Source organism: Esox lucius, chromosome 10 (assembly GCF_011004845.1).
Source record: "Esox lucius isolate fEsoLuc1 chromosome 10, fEsoLuc1.pri, whole genome shotgun sequence".
Lineage (NCBI taxonomy): Eukaryota > Metazoa > Chordata > Actinopteri > Esociformes > Esocidae > Esox > Esox lucius.
The window spans coordinates 25,364,561-25,381,163 of NC_047578.1; the positions used below are offsets into that span (position 1 = coordinate 25,364,561).

The window sequence follows — 16,603 nt, forward strand, 5'->3', positions numbered from 1 at the left end:
AGCTGTACAATTCATTAAGCCAACAAGAATGAATTACAATTGAGTAAGATAGGAGAGTCTCCTACTGTGAAGATCCTCTGTTCTGTCTCACATTAGCTAAATGAGTCATTTGAAAGGACAGCCAGCTTCAAAACAAAAGCATGCAAACGTATGCTGTCACGTCACTCAGATTTAGCTTGTTTTAGGGCCATCTCTAAAAAAGTGTTTGCCACGCTGGATTTAATTCATCGCTGTCACCTCGGGGGGATCGAGCGAGTCTGCGTTGTCTCCTAGCTGAGATGTACATTTTTAGACCCACTCTCTACTTATAAATAACTTTGTTTCCTGTTGTGTGAAAACAGTGTGCATAGACAAATACCTCTTAGCCTTCTTTTAAACATCTTCATTGTGTATCATTTTTTTCATTATTTTAACCTATGCTAAATAATTTCCGCCACTCCACGAATAATGATGATAAGTATTTATAGTTAAACAGTTTCAGTATAAACTTTAACAAACTAAAACCAGATATTACAGAAGGGGGACAGTGCCTTTTAAAAGTTGACATGCTCTTGGAATTTTCATGAAATTGTTTTCCACTCACTTACAGAGGATAAAGAGATTTTATTTTTTAAATTGTGAAATGTTTTTGACGTGAAAATAAAATGGTATATTCAGAACTCACAAAAAATGACTTTTACATCACAATTGCTTTTCTCCATTACCCTGGCTTAATACATGGTTGAAGCACCTTTGGCAATAATTACAGCCAAGAATCTGTTGGGATAGGCCACCACAGCTGAAATAATTCCTAGGAGAAACACTGTTATAATAGTTTACATGTTTTCAGCCTGACTTTCACCTCCGAAAGGAGTGAACAGTTAGGGGATCAGGTATGGATCCTGCTAGACTGTTAAGTGTCTGATCAGTCTAGTAGTCATTCCTACTGAGTTCAGTACTTTTCTATTCTATATTAGAGCTACAGTGTGTGCCAGTACTTTCTACTTTTTTTGTCTTGGTCCAAACCTGACCAGTCTTGGTGAGGAATTTCCCATCATAACAACATAGCATTGGATGTTATGGCCTAGCTTTTTTTGTGTATTCCTGTTGCTATTTAGTATTCCCTCTAATAGACATGGAATGTTGACTTTATGAATGTGCCATTTATGTAAAAATGTATTCTAGTCATATAGGCCTACCTCAATTTGTCTCTAAGAGCTTGAGACAAAGCCGTGTGTCTGGTTCATTGAATTCAGAGGAGTCCTCTATGGCCTATGGGAAAAATAGAGGCCATTAAGAACATTCTTGAATCCAATCAGACTCTTTGCAGGCATCCAAAACAGATAGACTAGTGCACTAAGCAATGCAACTCAAGGGCCTAATTAGAAGGATGCTCTACTATTGTTTGTTTTCAGGAATTAATACAGTCTGCCTGTCCTGATAATGAAATTGGCTGCGAAATGAAATCGTTTGGCCTGACTTCACGCTGCCAGGCCCGATAGCGCTCGACACTATTGTTTCCCCCCTTGTAAAACCCCTATATTGATGTCAGGGATAGTAAGACAGCTCCACTGTTTCACCACTCTGGTCGTTCTGTCTGTCAGCTATAACAAGGTCTGCCACACTATAAGACTTTTCTCTCTAATAACGAAAACCCACAATTCGCCCCTTACAGCCTAATGTTTGGGACGCATTTAACTTTGTCATGTACCCCTCCTGCAGCCTTACATGCTTTTTGGAGAAGGTTAACCATTGTATGTCCTCAGCTTTCTCTTTCCAACGTTTTACTTGGATTGATTGACCTGCATCCAGCACTGCACAACTGCTGTCCGATGAAGAGGTGATGTAGATGTACAATTCAATAGCCGCTTTTAATAGGCGTGCAGGACTTGTCATAAGGTCTCCCTTTAAGGCACACCTGGCACCCAACTTGTAATCTTTCAGTGTTTTGCTGCAAAAATAACACTATTTTCCTGCTCTGAAAAGAACAATTCGCAAATATTGTTGTTCCCATCGCAAATTAATTTGAAAAAAATGTAGTCGCTCTGCTTATGTTAAGAGTCCCAGATGAATTGTTAAGATCTGCCAAGATTGAGGTAATGAGAGGATGTGAAGCGAGAGTGGAATCTCCAAGTGGAATTTTACAGATTTCGTTATGTTCACGAAACGCACAAATATAAAAGTGGGGGAGCATTGTGTTGAATGGATGAAGGAAGGTTTTTTTATTGGATGGGAAAACAATTGTTCCCAATTGGATTTTCCACTGCAACTTTCACAGATAGCTGGCTAGACAGTACTTTGGAATGCCTCATTAACCTTTCTGTTATCAGAATTATGTAAAATGAAATTTCATTTTGTGGATTTTGTGGGATATGTTGAAGAAATATATTAAACGAAATGACTCTATTGTTTTGTTTAATTGATATTATGAATCTAAGGGCTTTTGGTAAATCTTGTTGCAATTGTTTGGCGTATTTTGACTGACTTACCGTTATGCTTACAAACCATTGCTGCAGGTACTTTTTGTTAGTTTAGTTAAGAACCCAACTGAACAAAATCCTGTGCTTGATATGGAAGTAACTGAAGCTTAGGAATTCTTCCGTTAGGCAAGGCAGGAATTCAATCAGTTGGGCTAAGAGTAGAAGGAAGTTGGGCATCCGACACAGTTCTGCTTGAGCTCTTTTCAATTTTGGTTTGGCCTGCCTCATCCTCTGGTTGCTAGCATAGCACTAATGAAAGGCACATTAGCCTAGGCTGTTCAATAGTTATTTTCATAGCTGCGCGGGAGGCTAATGGTCTTACTCGTGTCCTGCAGGGATGTCCCCCTCTTCCACTCTGCTTAAAACAGCTGGAGGTCACTCCCCAGGCTTGCACCTAGTATATATGGGTATTGAAATTGAAAATGTCCCATGTTATTTAGAATTAAATTGCAGCATAATCTGAAGAAACTTCCTTTGGTCAAAATGGATGATCCTATATTCAGATTTACATACTTTAAATGGGGAAAGATAAATGAGGGTTGAATTGTTCACATTTTAGGTGAATTAACCTGACTTATTTGATTAATTGTGTTGCAGTCAGACCATCTCCAGCTCATTAGCTTGCTTGAATAACACATTGTACCAATTTATTTGTGATCATTTATTGATGTTTTGATGAAAAACTTTTGCATTCTTCTCTGACCTTACCTCCTCACTCTAGTACTTGACCTGAACCATTGAATGCACTTATTGTTAATGACTCATATTGTTTTATGCTAATCCTTTTCATGCCAAGGAATATGTTGTCAATAAGAGGTCACAGGAAACTCTTAAGCCTGGGCCATACTGAATGACATAGATGTGAGATAGACACTTTGACCTCAAATATTGTCTCAACAACGGCCTCTTGTTTAGACCATAAATAGCGTGCTGTGATGACCCCTAAAAAGGTCATATTCTGTCTTTTGGGATGCCACCTATGCACAGCCAGGCCTGTGGTCTCTTAGACCTTTGACCTCTAGCAAGATGTTGAAATAATGTGAGGCGTCCAAAAGTATGATTTCCAAAACAGAAAGCATGATGCCTAATTTTGAAATCTAGGTTTGATGAATGGCCTCACGGTGACACTCTGTGTGAGTTCTTGAGGGTCAGTGTCCACTATCCTCTTTTCTTTCCTCATTAAGGTCACATTATTACACAAGGTTGAGTTCTAAGCCCATTTGTAAGGTGACTGACTTCTGGAGTATTAGTGTGTGTCCTTATCATTGTGTCCTTATCATTTCAGACGTGTTTATACAAGCGTTGTTGTTTTATCCCTGCATTTGGGTTCAAGTATGTTGTCTGTTTTAAATGGCATATCACAACTACTAGCTCTTATCACAGTTTTCATGTTCAGGCTGTCAAAAAAAAATCCCAATCATTTTCCTTGGGCTGGAAAGACAGCGAGCGAAAATGGGGTCTGCACGGACTGTGTATTCTGACACAATCGATAAGAGAGATGGAGAGATGGGACGAGACCATGGAAACCCAGGTTTCAGAGTCAAAAGCCTCCATGCAATATTCATATGGCACACATGCCCACAGAGACACGTGTTCGCCTGCTCCCTCTCTATCTCTCGCACTCACGAACACACACCCACCCCATTGGATCTGGCAGGTGTGTGCTCGGTGAGTAATCCGTTTTACCCTGGCGTCGGCCCGCTCCCCCTTCTCCCGGCATGATAGGCAGGAAGAAAACGGTTACGGGACGTGCGGAAACTGTGAAACTCAGCCAGTCAGGCTGCAGTCAGCCATCACCGCAGAGCGGTCAAGAGAGACACGCGGCGTTAAGGGAATGCGATGAGCCACCACATTTATGGGAATATCAGTGCTGTGCAATGAAAATTACTGCACTGCCGCCATGATAGGGACAAAACATAAAACAGCCTTCACTCATGATGGTTTTATTGGCCGGTACTACCTTGATGAACCCCTTGGTTGTAGACTGAGCATTTGCAATTACATTTTTCTGTGCAGTATCCAATAAATTGTTTGTTTTCTCCCCCCTGGGTTTGAACTTCGAAGTCTTGGGCGATTCCCTCAATTCTGATTTATTGGGCATTTTCAGAATGTTCTGGAAACGCTTCGTTGTGCACCAAATCATCAGCCCCCAGAGTGATGATGTTGGGATTGGAGCTGATGCTCAATTGTTCATACGTCATTCAATCTCCCATCACACGCTTACACTGTGGTCAATTTGCCCCATGTGATTCCAGAAGCACATTTCAGTGCACCAGCAGAACTGTTCTCAATATAAAGGCTGTTTAAATGCCTTCCAATTATGAGGCATTGACATGACCCATCATCCTCACCCCACTGAAGAAACTGGGCTTACAATCAGGAAGGACTTGACAGCTATGAATACTCCATTGCAGTTTGAAAACATGGTTTGAGTTTCTTTCATTAAAAAAAAAAGTGTTTCAGTATCATGCTTTCTCTGGCAATTTTTACCTTGAATTAATTACTGCATGTTCTTGTGGCTTAATGCTCCTCTTTGCTTCTTCTTGTCTTTTCTGGTTTTCTTTCTCCTAGCCCAGCTGCTGCTAGCCTAGCTCACGTGGCTTGTGTGTGTTTCAGGCTCAACCACTGTGAGGTCTCCTGACATGTGGTCTCTCGCTTATCCATATCCTGTCACTTCTTCTCAGACAGTTCTGATGGAATCTCTCTGCTGTCAACTTAAGTGTGAGAGCCTGTCTACATTTTTGCCACTTGCCTTGCATGCTCCTTTATGACTCTCCTAAAGAACGTGTCACAGATCCATTTTGTGCTTGAACTTCAACTTGCTCTCAAGTGTCTCTTTAGAATCGACCGGATTGGATAAATTGATAATGTTTTTCTATGTCAAACTTAGTAAACCCTGTCCATAGCATTTGACATGAAAGACCAATTCCTCAAGAATTCCGGTGTGCTCTAACATATGCAATCACATTTAGTGTATCGTTCATCAGATACAGGACAAACTCATCAGTATGTAAAAAGAAAAGACGGCAATAACCACAGGTTGAGCTTCTGCACTGAAGAACACATTTTAAGAAATGTAGGATGTGCAAAACTGTGGTCCTGTTGCGGCAATCCCTGCCCCAGACGCACAGGTCAGTTTCCCTCCAACGTTGTCTCTCCTTCACCTATCTCCCACTGTTTCTATTCTGCCCGTCAATAAGAAGCATGAACAGATACGGAGAGGTGAGTGACTCTCTGCTGTCCTTTAAAGAGAAAAAGAAATGAAGGATGTCTAGTGGTGCGCGTAGAACTCTGATACGCTTCACTCCCACTGTGATCTATTAAGACACACCAAAAGGCAGCATTCCCATCCCCATGAGATCTTTGTCAGGTCAAGTCGACACTATCTCGGGGTGCTTTGAGGGCCGTGGTAATTCTGTTGCATTCTCTCTTCCAGTTGCAGTGGCTCCTTCCCGAACGTCGCCCAATTTCCAACACAGTGCCATTTATTCGACATTGGGGCAATAGGGCCCTGTGAACCTGTTAGACTCTGGTCAAGAATAGTGCAATAACTGAGGATTGGGTTGCCAGTCAGGACACAGGTGGTGTTACTGGATGGTCTCTGGGACTGAAAGGGAAGGTGGGGGTGGGAGGGGTGGGGTCGGGGTGCTGTCAGTGTTCCAACGCTCCCCTTGGCTGTCACTGGGCCGTGGCTGGAATGTGTTCATGACTGTGCATGCGTGGCTTGTTCCGCTCTGCTGGGGAGAAGATTGGCTGGTGAGAATCTGCTGGTCAAATCAGGACGCAAGATCGCTCTCCAATGCTTCCCTTCTCCTTGGAACAAGAGAACGAGGAAAATGGGGGAGTCAAATAATGGGAGAGGCGGAGAGGTGGATAGGACATTGTGTCCGGGAATTCAGCCCTGTTGTAGGATTGTCAGCACGTTGCTCTCTGCCACCACAGGAATAAGCGGAGAATTGCTTGTGGAAATGGTTCAACAAGCAGTCCAGTTACTGAATTGAATAAGTGGTATCAAGTGCACACTTAAGTGGCTTGCTCTGCTATAGTTAAAAATACTGTACATGAAGGTTGAATACTTTGGTAGCATTTATTAGTAATTCTAGTCAAGGGAACTGACCCTGATGTAGCGAGATGACTGCACATCTAGAATATTATAGTGAGCACAGATTGTGAAGAACATTCCTCATGGTCAGGTATTTGTTTTGATTATCTGTAAAAGCTTTTGAAGGTGAACATCTTCTCAGAACTAAAGAAAGGGATTTCATTTAAATATTTTTGCTCAAAGATATCAAATACTTATGAGCACTATATTCAGTACAGTGGCAAGGTTTTATGCACAAACATCAGAGTCTCTCAGAAGTAACATTGGTCTTGACATTTATGTATAACCATTCCAATATGAGCTTTAAGTGAGTCTCGATCCATGTCTCATATGAGACGTGTAATGCTACAACTCTAAGATGTACAGTATCTCACAAAAGTGAGTACACCCCTCACATTTTTGCTAATATTTGATTATATCTTTTCATGTGACAACACTGAAGAAATGACACTTTGCTACAATGTAAAGTAGTGAGTGTACAGCTTATATAACAGTGTAAATTTGCTGTCTCCTCAAAATAACTAAACACAAAGCCATTCATATCCAAAAGTGAGTACACCCCTAAGTGAAAATGTCCAATTTGGGGCCAAATTAGCAAATCTCCTACCAAGTGTGTACTTTTTAGTGGTCTCAGGTGTGAATGGGGAGCAGGTGTGTTAAATGTGGTGTTTTCGCTCTCACACTCCCTCATACTGGTCACTGGAAGTTCAACATGGCATGTTATGGCAAATAACTCTCTGAGGATCTGAAAAAAATAAATGTTGCTTTACATAAAGATGGCATAGGCTATAAGAAGTTTGCCAAGACCCTGAAACTGTGCTGCAGCAACGATGGCCAAGACAGTACAGCGGTTTATCAGGACAGGCTCCACTCAGAACAGGAAGTTGAGTGCAAGTGCTCAGCGTCACATCCAGAGGTCGTCTTTGAGAAATCGACATATGAGTGCTGCCAGCATTGCTGCAGAGGTTGAAGGGGTAGGGGGTCAGCTTGTCAGTGCTCAGACCATACGCCCCACACTGCATCAAATTGGTCTGCATGGCTGTCGTCCCAGAAGGAAGCCTCTTCTAAAGATGATGCACAAGAAAGCCTGCAACCAGTTTGCTCAAGACAAGCAGTCTGTGGTCTGATGAGACCAAGATAAACTTATTTGATGGTGTCAAGCGTGTGTGGTGGCAACCAGGTGACGTGTATAAAAGACAAGTGTGTCTTGCCTACAGTCAAGCATGGTGGTAGGAGTGTCATGGTCTGGGGCTGCATGAGTGCTGCCGGCACTGGGGAGCTAGAGTTCATCGAGGGAACCATGAATGCCAACATGTACTGTGACATACTGACGCATACTGAGAGCATGATCCCCTCCCTTCGTAGACTGGGCCGCAGGGCAGTTTTCCAACATGATAACAACCCCAAACACAACTCCAAGACGAACACTGCCTTGCTAAAGAAGCTGGCAAAGCATGTCTCCAGACCTAAACCCTATTGAGCATCTGTAGGCCATCCTCAAATGGAAGGTGGAGGAGCGCTAGGTCTCTAACATCCACCAGCTCCGTGAAGTCATCATGGAGGAGTGGAAGAGGACTCCAGTGGGAACCTGTGAAGCTCTGGTGAACTCCATGCCCAAAAGGGTTAAGGCAGTGCTGGAAAATAATGGTGGCCACACAAAATATTGACACTTTGGGCCCAATTTGGACATTTTCACTTAGGGGTGTACTCACTTTTGTTGCCAGCGGTTTAGACATTAATGGTTGTGTGTTGAGTTATTTTGAGGGGACAGCAAATTTACACTGTTACACAAGCTGTACACTCACTACTTTACATTGTAGCAAAGTGTCATTTCTTCAGTGTTGTCACATGAAAAGATATAATAAAAAAGTTGCAAAAATGCGAGGGGTGTACTCACTTTTGTGAGATACTGTACAGTTCTTATTCAGGCACAAAAACATTATTGAATTTAAAGGAAAAAGATAATATCTTGTGACGACCCAGTGTTGAGAAAATAGACTTTTATCGAGAACTGTTATTATTGGAGAGCGCCAGCATTTCTCAAACTTGTTTTCTCTTGCTCTTGTCTTAATTCTTCATTTCCTAGCCTTTGTGAGGATCTGACGGTGACAGCAGAACAGAGAGAGAAAGAGCAAGGGCGTTTGCATTCCAAATTCCGTCCTATTTTGGACAGAGCTCTGTTCAAAGTAGTGTACTATGTAGAGAATAGTGCTCCATTTAGGTCATCGCTAGATTGAAGATTTTCAGGCTGAGGAGAAATGACAAGCTTTTTGTAGGATTATGGAAAGTGATGGTTTTGTTATATGATGTTTAGGATATGTGTCATTCTCTCATTCTTTATGGTTCAAAAGTGTATATGTTTCTTTGCCTTTATATACAGTGCCCACCTTAAGTATTGGGACAGTAAAGTAAAACTTGCTATTACAACCAAGGCATGTGAAAATTTGATTCAAGTATTTAGAGTATTAATTAATTATTGAAAAATCATACAATGTAATTTTCTGGATTTTTGTAGGAAGTAGGAAAACCTGCAAAATCGGCAGTGTCTCAAATACTTGTTCTCCCCACTGTAAGTCATTTGCTGGTACAATTTGATAAGGATAAAAAATGGACTGGCACAAAGGGTACACAACTGTTTCTCAAAAAGGTACCTCCGCAATGACAATCATTTGTACCCTTTTAAGTACACACCAGTACTTCTATTTCTGAGTGTGTCTAAGAATAACAGCACTTTCAGAGATACATATCCCCCTTTATATGTGTGCATCAGTTTTGGGACAATTCAACTTAAAGTAAATGTAAGTATAAAAGCTATAATTTAGACACATAGCCCTTGCATTCAATAACACCAGTGAGTCTGCTGTTTTACTTTTCCCTTGGTTACGTTGGCAGTGTGTTTTGGGTAATTGTCCTGCATTGCCCTGCATTGGGCCTAATGACTCTCGTGACATGTTCGTGTACATTAGTAGCCACGATGCTTCTGTACACTTCTGAATCAATTCTGCTGCTGCCATCATTGTTTACATCATCCATAAAGATGAGGTGCCAGTGCCATGCATCACAGATGAGGTGCCAGTGCCATGCATCACAGATGAGGTGCCAGTGCCATGCGTCACAGATGAGGTGCCAGTGCCATGCGTCACAGGTGAGGTGCCAGTGCCATGTAGGCACAGGTGAGGTGCCAGTGCCATGCGTCACAGATGAGGTGCCAGTGCCATGCGTCACAGGTGAGGTGCCAGTGCCATGCGTCACAGATGAGGTGCCAGTGCCATGCGTCACAGGTGAGGTGCCAGTGCCATGCGTCACAGATGAGGTGCCAGTGCCATGCGTCACAGATGAGGTGCCAGTGCCATGCGTCACAGGTGAGGTGCCAGTGCCATGTAGGCACAGATACCTACCTCCACCATGCGACACATCACCAGTGGTTTCTTTCTTTTCCAGGACACTCCAAACTGTTGATTTGTCTATGCCCCACTTTTGTGCTACAGTTCTAATGGAGTTTATTTTTTGTTTTAGCATCCAAATTGCTTGCTTTTCTTTTAAAGACAGATCCCTAGTCTTCATGTTGGATTATGCCTACTGACACCAAACCCGGACTCTAAATATGTAGTTTTTTCTATACAGTTACATTTTTTCTGAAAGTTTTTTCTAATTGAAACAGTTGAGACAGTTGGTCTGTATTGTAAGAACGCACTACGCTCTCCAAAAAGCGCTCTCTGTCTTCCGCTTATTCGTGCACATTCATTTATTTGTTAAATAGACTATTTCTTGAGCATGTGCGTTACCTGGCCTTTGCACCAATATAGATCTATAAAATTTAATGTGGGATATCTTTTAGTAGGCAGGAATAAATGCATGAACTGCCCTCCAGAGTGATCACCTTATGTAGAAAGTCAGCCCTGTATGACTGTATGACTGCAATCAAACTGCAAAGCAAATATGAATGATATGATAATTCATATTATCAGGATATTTTATTCTTGGTATTTTACGTTTCACACTGATCTGAGATCCGTGTCCATGTTGACTATCACTGCCCTGCCATCATGTGAGTAATGTTTTGAATTAACGATCAGCAATTGTCTACGTGTCCTATAGCTGGTCCTCACCTCTACTATTGGGAGATAGGAAGAGTTTTTTTCTAACTGTCTTTGCACCATGTTAAAGTGGAAGTGGATGGGTTGTTGCAGTCGGGATAGTGACCAATGTCAGTTTTTCTTCTTGGTGTGTCTTTCCTTTTCTTGCCCTCCATTCTCTCTCAGCACCCAACTGTCTCCCAAAAATCATGCTGTCCTAACTGAGTCTCTATCTGTCTCTGTCTTCATAGCTGAGGCTCAATGTTAGAGGGTCAGTTTGTCCATAATTCATATTTTTCTCAACGATATTCCTGAATACACAGAGTAATTTTTTTAAACAATCCATTATCCCGCTCTGTCCCAGTCTGTAATTAGCGTTATTAGCATTGTCCAAATTCATGAATGGAAGTGCTTCATACCTTTATCGCAAAGCTGCATTGCAAGTAGAAAACTACTTCAAAACACTTCAAACTATATTCAGTAATCTTTTGCAGTAGCATAAATGATTTAAATTGTACACTGACGAAACAGTCGGCAGAATTGTGTAAATTCAAACTGGGACTAGCAAACTAATTCCTATAACCACCATACACAGCTTCTGTTCTTTGGCAGTGATGTCATCGATGTGAGCGTGAACTTTAACCTCAACAAGCAATGTTGCTTCCCATCGCTTTTAAAATTGCTGCTAGTTTACACTTATGTATATTATTGCTCTATTTTTTGCTATATATTTGCTTTATACATATCTTAATTATATATCTTACTATGTCATGTGCCATGTCACAGGAATTTCATTGTGCAGGATGAAACTGTGTTATTCCGTGCAATTGATAAATACACTTTCAATTTCCGGATTTCCTTTGTATGTAAGTATCGATGTCGACTTCGCCTGCTCGTGGATCTTGAGTTAATAAAATTCTGCCCGCTCTGCAATTGGGACAATACCTCTGCCTCTCACAATTCGTATTGTGGGAGAATCAATGGAGCAACTTCACCAACGAGACATACAACTGTTGTGAGAAGCATTTTAATACAGAGGATCATGCCCCACGATCACTTAAAGGAGGACTAAATGTGAATGCAATTCCATCAAGTTTCCCAGTTCAACCCATGGAGACAAGACAGATTGTAAGTAAGTAAGATTACTATGTTATAATAGACCAAGTACACACTTTTTCCACCTGCAATGCAGCTTTGCGATAGCGGTACGTACAGTTTCCATTCATGAGTTTTTACAATGCTAATAACACCAATTACTGACAGAGCGAAATAGTGGATAGTTTAAAAAGAAATTACTCTATGTCCCTGAAGGACCTACACTGTCACCAACATAGGATTTCTGTACGATCTATCCCTTTAATGTGTGCTTCTACTCTTTTTCTGTAGATGAGTAGTTGGGCATGGGTCTACTTAATTAATTAATTTGGTTGTTTGTGTACACTTCGCCTCACTAATGAAGACAATTTAGCCAGTTCTGTTTGCAGCCATACGTGCCATGCCATAACACTACATCTATCACATTTCAAAGTTGTGGTTATCTAGACCTACATTGACCTTCTTTTATTCATCATGTTGTCAGACACCAGCCACAGACTCCAAATGCAAAGCTTAGCATCAAGACTAGATGTTGACAACTCGCTAGTGCATGTGCAAACCAAGAAAACACCCATGCCTAAAATGAACAGCTGTAAAGCCAATTGTCAACATTCCTTTCATAACTAAAAATGGAGGAACTATTTACACAATGTGCTGTAGTTCCTGTATGTTTCCTCTGATATAGCTGAAAGCTGTTGTTAGCTTCTGTCCACTTTTGATCCATGAACAGAGTCATTGATTAAACCGAAGTCAGGGGAGAATCTTTATTTAGCTTCAGTCTAAGATGTTGATCTTCAATGGTTCTTACATGTTCTTCAATGGTCATAGCCAAGCATTACACAGGCTATTGTAAGAAAGGTTTATCCTAAAAAATACCCTTGTATGGTGTATTCCAACCTATGACCCAAGGGTCTATTCAGAGTCCCATTACAGTCGCGAAGACAGTTCCTAGCAGGTGGTATGGACAGGGTGTGTGGGACCCATCAGTAATGGGGCGTCACATTTCCTACCTAGTGTCCCTTGTACAGAGATAGTTCGTACTCTCAAACATTGTGTTAAGCTTAATTCAAATATTTTTCATGCCAAATATCTCTCACTGGTTATTGACCTGATAGTTATTGTGTAATTTAAATTCAAGATCTTAAATAAATAATAATAATGGGTCACTGTCCTACTACTTTTGGAGTTCACTCTTTATTTAACAACTGTGTACTGTGAGGGTGATCTAGTAATCTAGGGATCTTAATATTGTCCAGCATTGTTGCTTAGTAAAGTTTGACCTTCCCCCCACCCGGTTAGTGCAATACTTTTGAAGAACACTGTAATACACCTTTGGGATGAACAAAAATGAAAATATTTGAATGTGTCATTACTGTCACATTTTGGTGAAAACACTTCGATGCTTAGAAAACTCTGATTCTTAGAAAAAAAAAGTTTGTGCCCTGATATACAGTGGGGAGAACAAGTATTTGATACACTGCCGATGCAGGTTTTCCCACTTACAAAGCTTGTAGAGGTCTGTAATTTTTATCATAGGTACACTTCAACTGTGAGTGACGGAATCTAAAACAAAAATCCAGAAAATCACATTGTCATCATCATCATCTTCCGCTTATCCGGGGCCAGGTCGCGGGGGCAGCAGTCTAAGCAGGGATGCCCAGATTTCCCTCTCCCTAGACACTTCCTCCAGCTCTTCCAGGGTGACACCGAGGCGTTCCCAGGCCAGCTGGGAGACATAGTCCCTCCAGCGTGTCCTAGGTCTTCCCCGGGGTCTCCTCCCTGTGGGATGGGACCAGAACACCTTCCCAGGAAGGCGTTCCGGAGGCATCCGAAACAGATGCCCAAGCCACCTCAGCTGACCCCTCTCGATGTGGAGGAGCAGTGGCTCTACTCTGAGCTCCTCCCGGGTGACCAGGCTTCTCACCCTATCTCTAAGGGATCGCCCAGCCACCCTGCGGAGAAAGCTCATTTAGGCACATTGTATGATTTTAAAATACTTAATTTGCATTTTATTGCATGACATAAGTATTTGATACATCAGAAAAGCAGAACTTAATATTTGGTACAGAAACCTTTGTTTGCAATTACAGAGATCATATGTTTCCTATAGTTCTTGACCAGGTTTGCACACACTGCAGCAGGGATTTTGGCCCACTCCTCCATACAGACCTTCTCCAGATCCTTCAGGTTTCGGGGCTGTCGCTGTCGAGTTTCAAAGGTTCCGTACTGTGCAGCGAAGGATTTGGAGTAAAAGGGTATCCAGGCCCCAAAATAGCAGTGATGCATCTGGAGTCCCAGTGCAAGCTATTCAGAGAGAGAGCCGTAGCATCCTCTCCACCCGGGCCCATCTGGAGCAGGAGACCCAAGGACCCTGCAGGAGGACCGGCTCACTCACTCCGAGTGCTTCCCAAATGCACCCTGATTCGCATGCTACTTTTAACTGCGGGCCAAACAAGGCTCTAGTCAAAGGTATGGGGTGAAGGGTGCCACTTGAATTCCAGGAGCCTCAGATCTGGATATGCTGTGACTGACGCTGCCACGGAACACACTACGTCACCTCCAAGTCATGCCTCCACTCTGCTCTGGTCTCCCTTCACTGGGAGAGGGACAGCTGTTTCTGCCCCACACTAATTCAAGCAAGACTCCACTGTTGGACAGCATGGACTCTGGACAGCATGGACTATTCCTACCTCCTTAACATTGGATTCAAATACATTTTTGTCATTACCTCAAACTAAAAACCTGCTGGAATATTGAGTTACTTGTTAATGTTCCCACTAAAAAATATCATTAATCATTAACCAGTCATTGAGGTACTTTTGGAGTAGACGCAAACCATAAATTACACACATTGACAGGTTACAGACAAAGGTGGAATTGCTTTTATTTAATTTGAGCCTGTCTGGCTGCAACCAGACAGGCTGTCGGAAGTTGGAAATTGAATGTATAGTGTGGACTATACTTCAGTGGGGATTAATTCCATCTCGGTGCATTTTATTCTGTCTGAAAATACAGGTAGATACATTTTGAAAAACTGGTCTCTACACTGTGAGAACCGACGACTGAGCATGCTGCAGGACAGGTGTTGTTCTAATGGGAAGGCCCTCTGTAATCCACTAGGGGTTTACTCTTCTCTATTGAGGGGTGTCTGGCAATCACCAGGATCCATCATCTCATGTCGGAGAGAAGAGCCGGGGAGCAGGTAGAGGGCGGTGTGTATGGGAGACAACGAGAGAATTAAAAAAGACTTATGGAGATACAGAGAGATACAGAACGGGACACAGAGAGGAGTCAGACACGAAAAGAGATTAATAGAGAGGGAGAGAGTGGAAGAGCGATGCATTGAAAGATATACAGACAGGAAGACAGAGGGGAAAAGAGAGGAGATTAGATAAATAGTGAGGTTCAAAGAGAGGCAGGGGCAAAGAAGAAATATAGATACCAAGAGAACTGGGCTTGGTGTCAGAGTCAGAACATTCCTGTGTGGGTGTGAGCCACTCCAACACAGTGGGTGAGCCAGTGGATACCTACTCTTATCTAAGCTAGTACACTGACATTAACAGGCACTCTACACTGTGTTGGGGTGTTGGGCACTGCTATTAACAGGTTACAGCACCGTGCATTATTGTCTCATTTCTGCATTTCGGCTACTAGACAGTGCTTCTCGTTCACTGGTTTAAAGTGTCAGAGGGGGGCCTACAGTATAAGCAACCTCGTTGCTGGGTAGATTCCTGCTTTGGCTAACCTGGCTGTACAGAAAGAAAGCAGCGAGTTGTTGTCTGGCCATTTCCATTCATCGTCCGATGACTGACTACAGAGGGTCATAGCCTGTCAGCCGCCGCACGGCCAAAAGGCTCCATCTAATTTCACAACCCTGTTTTAATTCAGGTCACATTTGGGAAACGTTCAAGTCTTTTCTCCAGTGGTAGATGGAGTACTGCTTCTTCTCTTCATGCATGGGGGGGCTGCGCTGGGTCAGGCACCAGAAAGCCCTGCGGAGCAGCCATTCAGATTAGGGATGTTTCACAAACGGCACCTTTATTCCTTATGCGGTGGACTGTGGCCGCCCCTACAGGCCCTGATGAGAAGGGGCAGACGGGGAAGGAAACAGGCAGCCATTTGGGACATCGGAGCCTGCGGTAACGGCAGTAGACGAGTCAGTCAGTCACATCCCCAGAGAGAAAAGGTCTCGGACGCAGGGGCTCTTCATATCCGGCCTCACAGCGATAGCCCCCTCCCCCCCCGTAACCCCCCACCTCCCGGCCCCATGCTCCTCTGTGAATGAACGCGCCAGGGCCAAGGAAAATATTTTGGAAAGGAGGAATAAGACTCAGATGTGTGGGGTGGTGGGAGGGAGGACGGCTTCTTCGTAGAATGGCACGTCGCGCCTCACCGGGGAATTTCGGGAGTCACGGACTACCCGGTAAATCATTTTATCATCACCTCTGATGATAAAATGCCATGCTTTCCAGTCTGAAAACTACATTTGCAAACGGATGTAACTTGTCTAATTGAACTGGAACAAATAATGTAAAGTATCGCGTCACTTAATACCACAGGCGTACCACTTTCTATTTTCTCGTACGCTGTACGTGTGTATCCTAGAAAGTGCACCACTGGACGGTTTAAAGCTGTGCAATGCGTGAATGTGGTGAATATGGGTCAGTGGGGATTTCACACACTTTTAAAAACTGTTTTGCAGCAGTGTGTCTGCCCCTACACTCAAGGCTGCTGCCCCCAGTCCAAGGCTATGCAGCCTGTGTGGAGATGCTGTCAGGCAGCTACCCTGCGCACAATGTCGCCTTCTGACCCGGTTGCCTTGGTTACACCCCTCCACCGTGTCTCCAGCCAGCCGATGTCTCAGATATTCC

At 42.9% G+C, this 16,603-nt stretch overlaps 1 protein-coding gene across 1 annotated transcript in view; it reads left to right on the plus strand.

The window, feature by feature from the left end:
- The window catches only part of LOC105012781 (RNA-binding motif, single-stranded-interacting protein 3), a 287,542-nt gene that overhangs the window by 58,903 nt on the left and 212,036 nt on the right, over positions 1–16,603 (plus strand). The window lies entirely within an intron of this gene.